The sequence below is a fragment of the Rhinopithecus bieti genome, unplaced genomic scaffold, assembly GCF_001698545.2.
Source record: "Rhinopithecus bieti isolate Rb0 unplaced genomic scaffold, ASM169854v2 scaffold_12859, whole genome shotgun sequence".
Classification (NCBI taxonomy): Eukaryota; Metazoa; Chordata; class Mammalia; order Primates; family Cercopithecidae; genus Rhinopithecus; species Rhinopithecus bieti.
Genome location: NW_016807388.1, coordinates 997338 through 1014502, shown reverse-complemented (window position 1 = coordinate 1014502; position 17165 = coordinate 997338). Strand labels below are relative to the sequence as shown.

Below are 17165 nucleotides of genomic sequence, written 5' to 3'. Positions count from 1 at the left end.
GGTGAAAAAGGGTAACCTCAAGGCTAAGAAGCCCAAGAAGGGGAAGCCCCATTGCAGCCGCAACCCTGTCCTTGTCAGAGGAATTGGCAGGTATTCCCGATCTGCCATGTATTCCAGAAAGGCCATGTACAAGAGGAAGTACTCAGCCGCTAAATCCAAGGTTGAAAAGAAAAAGAAGGAGAAGGTTCTTGCAACTCTTACAAAACCAGTTGGTGGTGACAAGAACGGCGGTACCCGGGTGGTTAAACTTCGCAAAATGCCTAGATATTATCCTACTGAAGATGTGCCTCGAAAGCTGTTGAGCCACGGCAAAAAACCCTTCAGTCAGCACGTGAGAAAACTGCGAGCCAGCATTACCCCCGGGACCATTCTGATCATCCTCACTGGACGCCACAGGGGCAAGAGGGTGGTTTTCTTGAAGCAGCTGGCTAGTGGCTTGTTACTTGTGACTGGACCTCTGGTCCTCAATCGAGTTCCTCTACGAAGAACACACCAGAAATTTGTCATTGCCACCTCAACCAAAATCGATATCAGCAATGTCAAAATCCCAAAACATCTTACTGATGCTTACTTCAAGAAGAAGTTGCGGAAGCCCAGACACCAGGAAGGTGAGATCTTCGACACAGAGAAAGAGAAATACGAGATTACAGAGCAGCGCAAGATTGATCAGAAAGCTGTGGACTCACAAATTCTACCAAAAATCAAAGCTGTTCCTCAGCTCCAGGGCTACCTGCGATCTGTTTTTGCCCTGACAAATGGAATTTATCCTCACAAATTGGTGTTCTAAATGTCTTAAGAACCTCATTAAATAGCTAACTACAAAAAAAAAAAAAAAGAGGGAAGGTGGTAGGCCAAATAGAGAGGGGCAAAATTGGACTTACTGAATGGTTTATAAGCAAAAAAGGTGACACAGTCATATATTCCTTCTAGAAATAATGTTATTGGATATTATTGATTAGAAAAGGTAAAGATTAAAGAAAAGGAGCCCAGTACAAAGGCTGTTGAAGTATATATCAAGAGGTGCTGACGATCTGAACTAAGGCAGTGGTAGGGATAATGGAAGATAGACTTATTTCAGGAACTAGATTTGATAGGATTTGTTGACCACTTGTTTTCAGGAGGCATCTAGAATGACACTGAGGTTACTGGTTTGGGTGATTAAGTGGATGATAGTGGCATTAAACTCAGAACGATGGAAGGGGGAATGTACTCAGAGGGCAAGTCTCACAAATGTACAAAAGGCCAGCTTCCTAGAGTAAAAGGAAGGAATCGGACCTAACTCACTTGAAAGAATGCTGGGAATAAAAGGACTATAACAATTGCAAATAGTTATTTGTATTATTCTTATTTGACACACTAATAACCTGAAAGTCAACATCCTTCAACATTCCAGCTGCTTCCTTTAACTGAAGATTGACAGTTCAGCCCTGAAACAGCATCAGTACACAAACGAAAGTGCCATAAACTTTAATGAGCTTTAAAAAATAGCTAAATAAGTGTTAATTTCTCTCAACAGCTGGAACATTTCTTCCTGGGGTTGCTAAGTATTAATAAAATATATCTGTGAGTAAATCTAGGGAAGTTGAACTGGTAGGAGACCTTGCTCAGATTATCCTGGTGAATATTTCCACTCTCCCCCGTCCCCACCAACTGACCAGGATCTAAACAGAAAAGCCAGAAGATATTGCCGTCATATCCTACACATCCAAGGTACTCACAGTCAATGTCTCCAGAATGCCAATGAAAAGACCCTAAAAATCTTGGGGGGATCTCCAGGAAGTGATCAAAATACCTACAGGCCACAAGGTAGTACTAAGCTGGAATTCCAAGGGTGTAGTATGACAAATCATCCAGGCTATATCCTTCAAACATTTTCCACACATTTATCTGACCTCTATGTGGTTACTTTAGCAAAACAATGGAGTAAGAAGCTGCCATTTACTGAAGACTTACTGTATACACAGATCTATGTTGCATTTGTTGCATCTAATATTTCAATCACCATAATCACCACCGCGTGAAGGGAATACTATTATTTCTAATCCCCTTCTACAGATGAAGAAATCAAAGCTCAAAAAACAGAAGTGCTTTCTTCAGAGTCTGATAGTAAGTGGCACAGCCAAGATTCAAGCAGAAATGTTTTTGCGGCCAAAACCAGTTCTACCACCACACTGTAATGTCTTAATACCTTATCATTTCAATCCCAATTTTTAAGAATGTGTCGGAAACGCCCTTAAATACTTGCTAACTTTGCTCAGAAACTATAATAAATATGATTCAACTTTCCTTTTGGGTCCAAATACCTGATCAGTTATTAAGCCCACCCAGAGACAACCTATCAATGAACACATAATCCCAGGTACAGATTTAGGGTTTGTTATTTGAACAAGAAAGACAGATAAATATTATTACTAGAGCCCTACGATTCTCTAATATTAAATATTTCTATAATATTTCCTCTGGGAGTCTCTTGGCAGCGATGTTTTTTTTTTAGCATTCCTCCACTTTTTTGCCACTTTAATCTGTTCTGAATAGAACAATATTCTCAGTCGGTCAAAAGTGCCATTTCCTTTTATAACCAAGGTTTTGCACAATGATGCTAAATAATATAAATGATGTTTTATTTGATGACTGCTTTATGCAGCCTCTAGTGGGACCAGACACTAGGGCTTCCCCTGTAAATTTTGCCAGCTCCCCAATCTGGTACAGCTATCAACTTCTCCCCTGGAAAATTTAAATCTCTGTTTAAAACATTAACTTCTTCTTCATTTAATTTTTTTATTGCTAAAGGTTTACAGCTGACTTTATGGCCCTGGGATGATTAATTTTTAATGCCTTTCTTTCTTTATTCTTTGATCAACTTCCTCCATTTTCAATTTGAATGCAATTGTACTTTTTCTAAAAAGCATTTGTCACTTGCTGGTTTGCATATTTCAGACAACCAGAGGTGGCTGATGCAGAGTGGAAGGCAGGCATTCCTGCAGAGAGTAACTGAAATATAGACAGTAACTCTATGCCTTTCATGTGACTCCTGTTGATAGCCAACCCTCTAACATCAGTAAATCTTCCAGCTCTAGGTCTTGGCAGGCAATGAATTCCCTGAGAGTGTTATCGTACTAAATCCTGTCATTGTCATGCATAAGGTACGGATTGAGTCGCATCTTTCAAACTACCAAACCATCATTAGGGAAAACAAATAGGTGAAACATACCTTAAAAACAATCTCTATCTGCTTCCACTCACCTACCAAAAAACAAAGCCAAAAGAAAATGAGGATTTGTTTTGCAAGTCAAAAAATCCCCAGCTTTTTATATTCATACAGCATATAGCCATTTAAAATGATGTAGAACACTTAATGACATGGAAAAATATTCATATATATTCAGTGAAAAAAAGCAGGTTACAAAACAGTGAGTATAGCATAATTAATTTTAAAAGGTATATGTATGCATAAAAGACTGAGAAAATGTATAATGGTTTTCTCTGAGGATGATAGAAATGTTTATTCTTGTTTGTCTTTGCTTCTCACTGCTAAGTTTTCTACATGACTATACATTGCTTTTGTAATTATAAAATAATGTACTTAAAATAAAATTTCTTACATTTAGGTAATAAATGAAACTCAGTAAATAACCAGAGATCAAATTCTTGAGAGTGTAGAGGAGATATGAGAGATGTTGAAAATTAATAGTAATATTATAAATGCTTGAGGGGATGAATACCCTGTTCTCCATGATGTGCTTATTTCACATTGTATGCCTGCATCTAAACATTCTATGTATCCCAGAAATATATATACCTACTATGTACCCACAAAAAATTTTTTAAGAAAAAGATATTTATCAATATAAGGACATTGATAGGAGCATTATATTCCTAACTCTCAAAGTATGTGGTGTTATCCACGTTACAAGAATGAAAGCCAAGGCTCAGAAAAATACATACGTTGTCTAAGTTTTTATAGATCATCGGGATCAAGGAAGACAAATCCTAGATCCCTGTGACTTCAAAATGTTTGTCATTGTCACGGTGCTATACTGCCTTAATTGAAGTGCATTTCTACATACAATTGAGCTACTACGTTTATTCAATTTTTTTATAGAGAAGTAATGACTCCCAGGCCCAATGCTATTAATAAATCAAAAGTGTATTTCTAAATTATTTTTATCCTTACTTTTTTATTTTATTTATTTATTTATTTAGAAATAGAATCTTGCTCTGTCTCCCAGGCTGGAGTGCAGTGGCACAAATCTCGGCTCACTGCAACCTCCATCTCCCGGGTTCAAGTGATTCTCCTGCCTTGGCCTCCTGAGTAGCTGAGATTACAGTCACCCACCACCATGCCCAGCTAATTTTTGTATTTTTAGTAGAGACAGAGCTTCACCACGTTGGCCAGGCTGGGGTCAAACTCCTGATCTCAGGTGATCCACCCACCTCAGCCTCCTAAAGTGCTAGATTACAGGCATGAGCCACCATGCTCAGCTATCCTTGCTTTTTAACAAAAAGTATGTGCATGTGTAAATTAATATATTAATTCTTTCCATTACAATTAATGAGCATGTTACAGTTTATGATGCATTTTTTCATATCTACTAGGCTCCCTGTTTGATTTATTCACTATGTAACTCTAATATCATCAGAAATTATATTTATACTGTTTGACAACTTGTGTAGAAAAATAAATTAATATGTAAAGAAAAAATTTAGACCTCTGTTCCTATTTTGTCTCTAGATAAACTAAACAATATATCTATACATATATGTATATATTTTAAACTGGTTACCAGGTAATATAGGTTGTAACAAAAAATACTGTTTTTTTAATAAAATAAATTCCACTAATACTAAGTAAAACTATGGGTTTTATCTCCTGTTTGTGAAACTGCCAGTAACTGACATTTAGCCCTTGTCTGAGTCATAATTTGACAGCCAATCACAGTCAAACTCTTCTAAATTGATGATCATTTGTAGTCTTAAAATGTGAGCTTCTCTTGCCATCAGCAATGTTGTTTTATGGTGCTGAATACTCTCCTCAGCTCCTGTTGATGTAGCAGCAATTACATAATAATATCTAAATATTTTTACATTCAGTGGTTCTATAATCAACTAAGTCACAGAAATCATTTGTTGACATGTCAAAGATAATTAGATCAAATATAAGCCTTCCAGCACTGGAGACTCAGGGCTATCTGCTTTGGAATCCTATGTTATTCTTGTTTTAAATAACTTCAGTGTCCTCAACTGTAGAATGGAGATTATGATGGTTACAACAGTATTTAAATAAGTCACTATACATGGTGCCTGGCATAGAAGCCACATGTAAGCACTAGCTCTCACTTTTATAAAAAGGAATATTGTTGATGCCCATTATGAATGGGGGTTGTGCGAATTTTCAAAGATGTGTCTCATTAAACAGACAAATCTGCCCATTCTTCATAGCTCCATCCATCCCCACAGCCTCCCTCAAATTTCAGAAGTACTCAATGTGCAAAGAAGCCTGCAGCATCTAGCTGTTGTTGCAATATCCACCATTTCTGCTAGCCACCTCATCCCCATTTTCCCTGTCTTTCCAAGCCTCTCAGATTTAAAAGCCCACAGATGCTGCAGTTTCTATGAGCAAAAACACAATGGTGTCTCCAGAATTGAGCACCCTCTGCTACATGGATCACGACTGTCCCTGGGATCTGGCACAGGGGACATTTGCTTGTCAGAGTGTCAGCACCTTTGCTAGGGGTTCTAGTTCCCCTACGGTCTGAGCTCATTCTGATGTAGATGAAATTCATGCACAGAAGCCAGTGGACAGGAGCCAGGCAGCCTGGCTGGCAGGCACAAAGGCAGTTCCCCAGTGGTACCATCCTACTCCAGAACTGAGCCTAAGGCTGAGTAGTGGCTGAAAACAAGTTAAAGAATTCTGTGGTCCTGGAAGGCATTGATGGAAATGCCCTTTGATGGTCGATTTTAAATATCAACTTGAATGGATTAGAAATACCTAGAAATTTGGTAAAGTATTAGTTTGGGTGCATCTGTGAGGGTGTTTCCCAAGGAGATTGGCATTTGAGTCTGAGTAGACTAAGTTGGGGGAATATCCACCCTCAGTGGGGGCAGGCACCAACTCATTAGCAGAAGGCCTTGATAAAACAAAGAGGAAAGATGAATTTCTCTCTCTCTCTCTCTGTCTCTCTCTCTCTCTCCCCCACCCCCAACCCCCTACCCCGCCCTCGATTTCTCCACCTCCTGAGGCTGAGATACATCTCTCTTCTCCTATGCTTGGATATAAGCTCTCCAGCCTTTGGACTTCAAAACTTATACCAGCAGCCCCCAGGTTCTCAGGCTTTCAGATTTGCACTGAGTCATGCTACCTACTGGCATCCCAGAGTCTCCAGCTTGCAGAAAGCCTTCCATGGACTTCTCAACCTCCATATTCACATGAGCCAATCCCCCTAAAAAAGTCCTCTCATTTATCTATACAGTCATCTCTGAGTATCCATAAAGGATTTGTTCCAGGACAATCTCCCCACACACACAGATACCAAGTTCAAGTCTCTTATATAAAATGGGGTAGTACTTGCATATATGCAGATTCTTTCCTATACTTTGTATCATCTTTAGATTACTTATAATACCTAATACAATGTAAATGCTGTGGAAATTGTCATTATAATGTATTCTTTTCTATCTGCACCATTTTTCATTGTTTTCCCAAATAATTTTTATCTGTGGTTGTTTGAATCCAAAAACACAAAGTCCATGAATATATGAAAATGGAGGGCCAACACTATATCTATCCTATATGTTCTGTCTCTCTGAAGATCCCTGACCAGCACAGTCCCAAAGCCAGGACTTTGGGGATATGCAGAGTGGCTCAGGTACCAACCAATCAAGTAGATCACTGGAGCAGAGCTGTTCAGGGATGTCCTTCAGACAAACCTGCTAATCATCAACCATTAAGATGACAGAATGCAGGCATATCGAGGAAATTCCAGGGATAAGTGGAAAAGGCAGTCTGAATGGCAAAAACACTTGAGAGACGCAGCAGTTATTTGCCAACTAAGATGAAGGTGCTTCATGTTCTACCTACCCTACCACAGGGCTACTTTTGTGTGTATCAGCTGAAGCTAAGCATAATTCTTGAAACCCATGCCCTCCATCCACACAACTTTCCAATTGCATCCCTCCAACCACAACTTCAGAACAGATGCCTACCACACAGATGTCCATGCAAGTGAACATGAGAAACTTGCGGGTAGCACAAAAATAAGATGCAGATCTTCCAAAATAAAAAGAAAGAAACAGAATCCAACCAGAGTATGTCAATCAAATTGCAAATGACTTTTAATGAGTCCCACGTAGTCAAGCAGACTTTCCTCAGTACCTTTTTGTGGTGGTGGTGGTTGGGGGACAGGGTAAGGGAACTCAAAGGAGAGAACTAAGAATGAGATAATTTCTGTACTTCACTTAACCCTTGTTCAATGAGAGCTCCTACCCCTTGAGGCACATTTGACAGTCTGTTCAGACTCTCCTATTACTCAGTTTGGCTCTGCAGACCACCAAGAGAGTGCTTAGCCACACTCTGTCACTCTTCCAGTCATCAAATATAAACCTGAGTACCTCCTATGCACCTGGCATTGTGGTAAGCAAAGCTGTAAGTAATCATAATCAGAGCAAAATAAAATAAATATAAAATAGGAATGTATGCAATATGGCTTGGAAAGGAAGGAGATAGCTTCATGGAGAAGGTCTCTTTGCCAAGACTTAATTCAATAGAAAGACCCATTAGAATAGTGCTTTTGAGGGTCCTTGCATTGAATGCAAATAAACCTGGTGTATTAGTTGGGGTTCTCCAGAGAAACAGAACTAATGAGATACATAGATATGTAATTTATTATAAGGAATTGGCTCACATGATTATGGAGGCTGAGAAGTCCCATTATCTGAAGACCCAGGAAGCCAGTGGTATAGTTCTGAGAACCAGAGAGCTTATGATGTAAGTTCCAGTTAAAGAAGGCTGATGTTCCAGCTCAAGTAGTCAGGCAGAGAGAGTAAATTTCCCATTCCTCCGACTTTTTGCTCTATTCAGGCCCTCAATGGATTGGATCATGCCCACCTACACTGGGGAGGGCCAATCGCTTTCCTTAGCCCACTGGTTCAAATGCTAATCTCACGTGAAAACACTCTCACAGACATACCAAGAAATAATATTTAATCTGGGCACCCTATGTCCCAGTCAAGTTGACACATAAAATTAACCATCACACCTGGCATTAAAGTATTCACAACCAGGACACAGTATCAGTGTAATAGATAATTTATTTGAAGACAGACAACTGAGCTGCCTTTGAACAACAGAGAATGCATACATTTTAAGTAGATCTTTTTTTTTTTTTTTTTTTTTTTGAGACTGAGTTTCACTCCTGTCACCCAGGCTGGAGTGCAATGGTGTAATCTTGGCTCACTGCATACTCCGCCTCCCAGTTCAAGCAATTCTCCTGCCTCAGCCTCCCAAATAGCTGGGATTACAGGCACCCTCTACCATGCCCAGCTCATTTTTGTATTTTTAGTAGAGATGGGGTTTTACCATGTTGGCCAGGCTGGTCTCGAACTCCTGACCTCGTGATCCACCCGCCTCGGCCTCCCAAAGTGCTGGGATTACAGGCGTGAGCCACCATGCCTGGCCTAAGCAGGCCTTTTAATGTTTCCCTGGCTCTAGTCTTGCTCCTTTGCAATCCAGCAGAAGTGGCAATCTTTCCAAAGGACGGATCCAATGTCACTTTGCTGAAATTCCTCCTCCACTTGCCAGAACCCATCAAAAGCCCATGTGCAGCTTCCCAGGCTCTCTGCTAGTACCAGCCAAGTGTGCTGATCAACCTGCAGCTCACCTCCAGCTTCATCACCCTCCACACCTACATTCCAGCCACCCTGAGTTTCCCCAGAACAGTATAATGATTCCTGCCATTGCACAAAGTATTCTCACCTCCTGGATGCTCTTGCATGCCTCACTTTTTCCACATGTTGAAAGCTAAGTCTAAATTCAAGACCCAGGTTAAATGTGGCCTCCTTGGGGAACCTTTCCCAGGCCCGAGGCAGAGGTAACACTCTATGCTGTATCTTACAAGTGCTCTGGGTTCTTCACTCCATTATAACTCTCAGGATGCTGGCTCCCCCGTGAGCACAGTAATGTGTTTTCATTTCTGCATGCCCAGTCCCTAACACAGGTATCCAAGCTTTTTTCTGCAAAATGCCAAATAGTAAATATTCTAGGCTTTGCAGGTCACACATGGGCTTCGTACCAACTACTTACCTCTGCCACTGTAGGGTGAAAGCAGCTATATACAATAGTAAAGGAATAGGCTTGGCTGTGTTCCAATAAAACATTATTTAGTTTGCCAACAACTGGGTCCTAACAGAACCTTGGGCACACAGTAGATGTAGGTGAGTGACTAGCAAAGCTGGACCCCTCTGCCCTTTATTTTGAAGGGAGGGTAGAATCCAGCTCTGTTGATGGATAACATTTCACCTTTCCCCTATACTAACTGAAATGTGAAGCCTGGAGTTTGCAAGAAGGGATGAAAATGTGCATAAGAGCAGAAAGGGTCACTGAGAGGTAGTATCAAGACTGATCTCTTCCCTCTAAGGTGCAAAGGTATTCAAGCATCAAAACATGTGGGGGAAGACCTAGGGTGTCCCTGATTGAGGCCTATTAGCAGGAAATAACTAACAAGACTCTTGAGATAAAAATCACCATAAATCTGTGCCAAGACATTGTTTTTGGATTTGCCAAAAGGCTGAGCTCAGACCATCTCCAAACCACATATCTGAGCAACATATGTACTTATAACTCTCAGACAATGTGTTGAGCTAATTGAAAAGTCTGGCTAGAGAAATTGTTCTCCTGAGTCAAGGCTGGCATTAGGCACCTGTACCTGAGTATTACTTTGGACAGATTTTTCTTCCAATCCTTTTCACATTCTGCCACAAGTCAGTCTTCCCTCAAACACTGTGGACTGGCCCCTGTGGTAGTCAGCCTTTCTATGAAGCACTAGGCAGCAGTTGCGTGCACAGTAGAGTACAGGCCTGTGGTCAGAAAGACCAAACCTGGACTGACCATCTGGATTAAGTTAGCATCCTGAGGTTCTCGTACTTATTATAAGAAGAGAATTCTCACAGGAAAAACTGCATTTCCTGCTACTATAAGCAGATAGGATGCTGAATATTTCGTATTGATGCATCCCTGTCAAATGACATCTATTTACCCTAAAAAATTAATAATGCAGGATTGGCACAGTGGCTCATGCCTGTAATCCCAGCACTTTGGGAGGCCAAGACAGGTGGATCACCTGAGCTCAGGAGTTAGAGACCAGCCTGACCTACATGATGAAACCCCATCTCTACTAAAAATACAAAAGTAAGCTGGGCATGTTGGTGGGTGCCTGCAAACCCAGTTACTTGGGAGGCTGAGGGAGGAGAATCACTTGAACCTGGGAGGCAGAGGCTGCAGTGAGTGAGCCAAGATTGTGCCATTGCACTCCAGCCTGGGTGACAGAGCAAGACTGCATCTAAAAAAAAAAAAACCTAATAATGTAGCCCCTCCCATTACAAAGTTATGAATGAACAAATGAATGATGGAACACATGAACAGTACAAGAAACATGTCTGAAACAGAATTCCAAATCTTTGGCTTCAAAATGTTCTAAATTAAACATCCCTGAGTACTTCTTCTGGCCTGACTTCCTACATATGCCTTATATGATTTTTTGCACCATGATGTGAAATACACAGCAAACTGGTTACATGAGCCTTGACATAGCTAATACCCTTTTAAATTGTTTTGCCTTTGATGAGTACAAGTTCCCACTCCATAGGCCCCTGCAATCCAAATATCACCACGGTCATACTTTTGGCACAGCATATAATAGCTTTCCCAAAAACTGTCAAGATCAAAGAAGTGACAGTGTTACATTTCATCACAGTGCATCTCTCAAATATAACCCAATTGTTTTTCTCAGTGGCCACTAAATCTGTCAGTTAGTTTCCACAGGCTTCTCTGAGTCACCCTACACCATCACCGCCCCAGCTCCAAAACCAGGAAATAATTTAACCAAGATCTTTCAAAGAAAATTATATAAATATTAAAAAGGCTGATGGGCTGATCAGAACAGACATTTGATATTATGAGATTTGTAAATCAATTTATGAACTGTGTGATACGTAGGTAGAGGAATCAAGAGGCAATAACCATTTTATGGGGGAAGATCATAAACCTGTCAACTATTCTATCCCTTTGTGTATAAGAGACTACTCTGGTGCCAAAAATTGATGCTGTCACAGATCTCGTACAACAAAGCTAATGCATTTCTAATGTTACTATTAGTACTGCCTTTTTAATAGCCCCTCGCCAAAAAAGGACTTCATTTCTTCTGACATTTCCAATATGGTTGTTTACACAGCTGAGTAGAAGTAACTTCCTCTCGGCGAGCCAGCAAAGATTTATGCCTCAATTTTGACACTCATTTTGCATCCCAGAATTCCTGAAATCAGCATTCCCAGGGCATTTAGCACGTGTCTTTAATTACTAGTCTCTGGATCCCTCTCAGATGCTATTTGGTGTTTAAACACTCTTCTATTTTTCCAGAAAGTCCTATGAAATGCCATTCTGTGACACAGAAGTAGAAGAGCTCCTGAGATCCCATTGAAACATACAGGACAAATGTTTCATTACACAAAGTGCACTGGCTTGACAAGAGTTTCTGCTGCATTCAAAATCATGGCTTAGGGACAGAATGCTACCAGCTTCCAGCAATATTTCCTATTTATTTTGGTGTTTTGACAGTTTCCCTATCTATCAGGCTAAGTGTATATATGAGCCTCAGACATTCATACTTGCTGTTTGACCTCAGGCAACTCACTGCTCCACTTGGAAGGAGGATCTATCTAAGCAACAGGGATATTGATACCTGCCATTCCACCTAACAGAATGTAGTATCAAATAAGAAAATAGATCTAAATGCATTTTACTGTACAAGTAAAGCAGAATAACATAGTAGATAGAATGGGGGCTCTGAAGCCAAACAACTCAGGTAAGAATCCTGAATCCCTTTTGTACAACCAGAGATATTTACTTTCTCTCTCTGAGCCTGTTTCTTCACTCATACAAGGAGAAAATTATAATTTTCCTGTAGGATTCTTGAAAGCAAATGTGCCGCTGGGGTATAGTAGGTACGTAATATGTGAGTTCATAATCAGAACACATTTATTATTCTTCTCCTGCCTATAGGCATTTGTCCAAGCCCTTCTCTTCACACATCCACCAAAATGAAAGTGAAGTCCAAACCAGTGATCAAACAAGTGTTTCATGCATTGTCTTTCATGCACAACACACATATCTCAAAGCATTCTCCCAGAGGAATGGATCCACCATCCTATAGAGAGGGTGCTCCATGGAGGAAAGAGGTATTGAACTAAAAACTCTTTTTTTGGAAGAAGGCCACAGCATCAGTCATATCAAACCAAATGGACAGACAGCAACAGGGTTTACCATTTCCTCTGGAGGTGTCGAACAGGACTGAAGGGCTGCAAACAGCATCACTTAACGGCTCTTCAAAGTTTTCAAGTACTAGCCATGTTACATCACCATCTGAAATAGAAAGCATCTCATTAAGGGAACCTACTGTTAACGAGATAACGAAATAGAATGTGTAATTCATCTTTGGACTCAAACATACTCATGACTATTTTGATATAGCTGTTTTAAGTCAATTTCCCTAACACATTCATAATGAATTATGATAAGGAGTTTATAGGTAGGAACATGTCAAAGTCAGTGTACCATTTAATGACATGAGATGCTATTTGCTCAGTAGCTGGCATCTGCATGTGCTGGAAGGCTGCCTCAGTGTCACTCTGAGGAAGAGCTGTTGTGATCCCATTTTGCAGATGGATAATTTGATAGCAAGCAATTAGCTAGGGTTACTTAATACAATTAAATATAAATGATATTCAGAGATTGTATTAGACAATCTGTAATCTAACTTCTAAAAGCATTATTTTTCTGATTTCTCCCAAGTCATAACTGCAAAAAATGCTGGATACAAATCTGAGTGGGTAAAAAACACAGAAACACAAATTAGGCTAGTGTTGTCCAACAGAAACTTCCTATGATGATGAGATTTTCTATAATTCACTGTCCATAACATCGGCCATTAGCCACCTGTGATTAGTGAGCATTTGAAATATGGCAAAACTAAAAAATTGAATTTTAAATTTCATTTTATGTTAATTTGTGTAAATTTTCATTTAAATAGACATATACGCCTATTGGCTACAGTATTGGACAGCACAGGCATAGGCAATAATGTGACTTTCCATGGTAAGTCTGTCAGAGGAATATCACAAAAGGAGCAATATCAGACAAGGAGGAATATCAGACAAGGAGGAAGCAGGAACTGGAATCCCTAGAATGTAAGGAACTGCTCTTTCATAGTCTGGATATAGTTCAAAAATTCCATGACAGAAGATCTAGACCAGGTGGACAGATTCCCTCTTTATCCCTTTCAGACAAGCCTACCTTTTTATCCCCCACAAGGAAGCTTCTTATGATAGCCTCTTGGGTAAGAGTTCCATACATACAGAGTTACCATTAAATGTACCATTCAACCTGTGACACTTTTGATAGTTAGAATGGTCATTATTAATAATGACGCTGGGAAAACAAACAGACACCAGGGCCATCCCAGGCAAGCCTCGCCACACAGTCACCTACATTTAGGAGATCCTACAAATGCACATTCTCTGGCACACAGGACCATAGAAAGTCCTTGTTTACAATATCAGGCTATGCTCTACCAAGTATTTTACAGATTACAGTCCACAAACCTACTATGGAGTCACCAGGGGTGCTTCTTAAAAATGCAGACAGGCTCCTGAGTTCTACCTTAGACCTAATAATCAGACTCTTTAGAGGTAGGGCTTCAAATTCTGAATTACCAGGTAATTGTTATACACAAACCACAATATAGAGAAAGACAATATCTGAAAATTGTATCCTATGAAGCAAAACCCAACAGTCAATACACAATGGGGTAGGGGCACTACTGTTTCTAAATTGTATTAATGATGCCATCTATGAACTATATTTGACAAGTATCATTCTTAGACTATGTGTAAACATACTCATGCTCAAAAATGTTCTTCTAAGCAAAGGAGGAAGCAACAAAAAAGGACAATAAACTCTTCCCACTCTGATTCTTTATGTCTAGATTCTTCCAACGTCTGCCTCCTGAGACAGATTACAATGGACATGCTGCAAAATCAAAACTGATTTATTCATCCCAGTCTGTCCAAGGGTGGGCTATAGAGAGAAAGACTAAAACAAGCAAACCAATATATAACTCAAATAGAGGTCAGTGCTATGAAGAAATTTAAATATCCTGATGGGACACTAGAATGTAAAGCACACGAAGGCAGGAATTTCTGTTGGTCTTGTTTGCTGAGTCATTCCCAGTATCTGAAACATAGCAGGCATCCAATAAATACTTGTTCTATAAACAGACATGATGAAGGGGCAGAAAAGGACTACTTTAGATAGAACACATAGGCAGTAACCTCTCAACTAAGAAGGTTCTTCCAAGCTAGGAAGACCCCGGCAAAGAATTTTTTGGCAGAAAAAATAGGAGCTACAAACGCCTTGCAGTTGAAACAAGCTTGTCCTATTCCATGAACAAAGTCCTGCGGTTCAGCCTGGTGACCGAGGGGAGAGTGGGACTAGGTGATGTCAGTGGAATAGGCTGGCACCAGATCATACAGGATCTTTTGGGAAGCCAGTGCTTTTAAAGCAGAGGAGTCAGATGATCTGGTCTATGATTTGCAAGTTTACTTTAACTGCCCTGAGGAAAATAATCTGTGGGAACACACAAGTGGAAGTAGAAACACCACCTAGGAGGTTATTACAGGACAGCCGATAAGAGATAATGGAGACACAGACTAGGGTAGCAGGCAGAAGAGATGGAGAAAAGTGGGCAGATAAAAGACATATTTTTAGAGAAAGAGGTGGTGATGGCCACTGATGGTTTTGACATGAATAATAAAACAAATAGGGAATTACAGATAGATGGATCCAGGTTTCCAGTTTGAACAGTGAGTATTTTCCATGCCACATTTCAATGAGTTCTGGTCTTTCATGTGTTCATGTACTCTGAGGACATGTCTGCACATATGCCTGGGCTAAAAGTGCCCTCTCAACCTCACCTTTCAGGAAAAGAAAAGGCTGAAACTTCACCCTGAGTATAGAAAGGTCCATACTGTAAATAATAAAGACACTTGCCAGGTGGAAATGGCAGTTTCAGTTTCCTTGTAGTTTTGGCTGAGAGGCCTCTCATCTCTCTTAATAGAAGAATTACGGCAACAAGTTGCAACAAATCTCACCCATGGGGATGTTCTCTCTCCTTAGCCACCTTAAGGAAACAGAATTTAGATTTTTAAAGTACCAGTTGCTAGATGAGTACCAGGAAGTTGCTAGTATGGAGCTGGTTCTGAACATAATCCACAGAACAGGGATACTGGGCTGGTCTAGATGGGATCCAGCAGGTAGCACCAAGATCAAGTGGAGAAGGTGCCCAAAGCCATGTTCAAGACTGGAAACCAAGAATCTGTGCTAAAGAAATGTCCAAAATTAAGGGATTCTGAAACATGAGGAGTAAGCTCCAGGGTGACCCAATGGACTTTATCAGATGGCTTAAATACTTGCTGGGACCTCCCAGCTTTTCACCCATGCCTCAAAGTCACTCAGATCATCTAACTGACCATCATTTCAGCAATGAAAAAAATGAGAAGAGGATCAAAGTGTTTTCTATCAATACCAAATTAATTATAGAAAACTGCCTCTGTTTTTACATTGCTCATTTCATCACATCATAGTGTTTAAAGCTACATCTTCCAACGGAAATGAACAAAAGTAGATGCTGCCAATATGCCACCTTTGAGTATGAAAAGGACTCAGCTGATATTTGAAGGATGTTTCTACTGATTGCCTATTGTCATAGCATGAGATTAAAGGGGAGAGAAAGTATGGCTTGCGATTGTTACAGCCTTGATGAGAAAGGCCTCCAGTCACATCTTATTAATTTACTGTGGAACAGAATGTCACATTGACATTTCAAATTATCCTGTTGCTTTGTTCACAGGATTATATTGAGCTTAAACTCATTGAATTCCTAGTTTGGCTATTTATATGAGCTACAACTCTAATCTTCTGATGTCTTGACCTGCACACAAGACCAAATTTTACTATTTATAAAAATGATTAACTGCCCAGTCTTCGGGGGCAAATAGATGGAGGCTCAAATATTCCTTGATCCACTTCCTAACTGGATCTTCTTGGGCAAGTGATTTATCCTCTCTGTGCCTTAGTTTCCTCATTTGTGATAAGAAAAGTAATATCTACCTTATGTGTTTCTAATGAGGATCAAATGAGATAATATATGAAAAGCATTTAAAACTATCAAAAAGACAACTAGTAACAAAATAGCAACAACAATGACAACAGCTAACATTTTCAGCACTCCCCAGTTGCCAGGCCTTTACCTATATAATTTAAATATATTTACTAACTTATTCATCACAGCAACTCCTAAATTAGATACTATAATTATTTTCTCCATTTTACAAATGAGGCAACTGAGTACCAAAGTTTAGATTATGTGCCAAGAGTACAGCCCAGGCAATCTGGCTTCAGAGCCTGTGCTTACATACTCTGCTATTTGGCATCTATCTGGATTTCTTGACATAGGCACCCTTCCCAAATTTAGATTTCCAGCCCAGATATCACCCTGAAATCCAAGCTCACATATCCTATATCCAAATGCTTCCTCATCGTTTTCGCCTCAATATCTAACAGACTCTCAAATTTCACAAGTCCAAACTCAATACAGTGTTAAATGAGTTCTTCATCCTTGCTCTCAAACCCACACTAGCCACGGTCTTCTCCATCTCGGCTTATGTCAGTTCCATCCTTCCAGAAGCTATTGGTCATTCTTCATGCCTCACTTACCCTCAAACTATACACCTACTCCATAAGAAGTGTTGCTACTACCTTCAAAATACATCCAGAAATCAACCACTTCTCACTATGTCCTCTATATCACCCTGCCCCAAGTCACCATCTATTGCAGGAT

General features: G+C 40.0%; 1 pseudogene across 1 annotated transcript; it reads left to right on the top strand.

Moving 5' to 3' along the window:
* The first annotated feature begins 6 nt into the window (after positions 1–6).
* On the top strand, positions 7–835 carry LOC108535566 (60S ribosomal protein L6 pseudogene; annotated as a pseudogene). The gene has a single exon (XR_001887269.1). The product of XR_001887269.1 is annotated as a 60S ribosomal protein L6 pseudogene (transcript).
* The last annotated feature ends 16330 nt before the right edge of the window (positions 836–17165 follow it).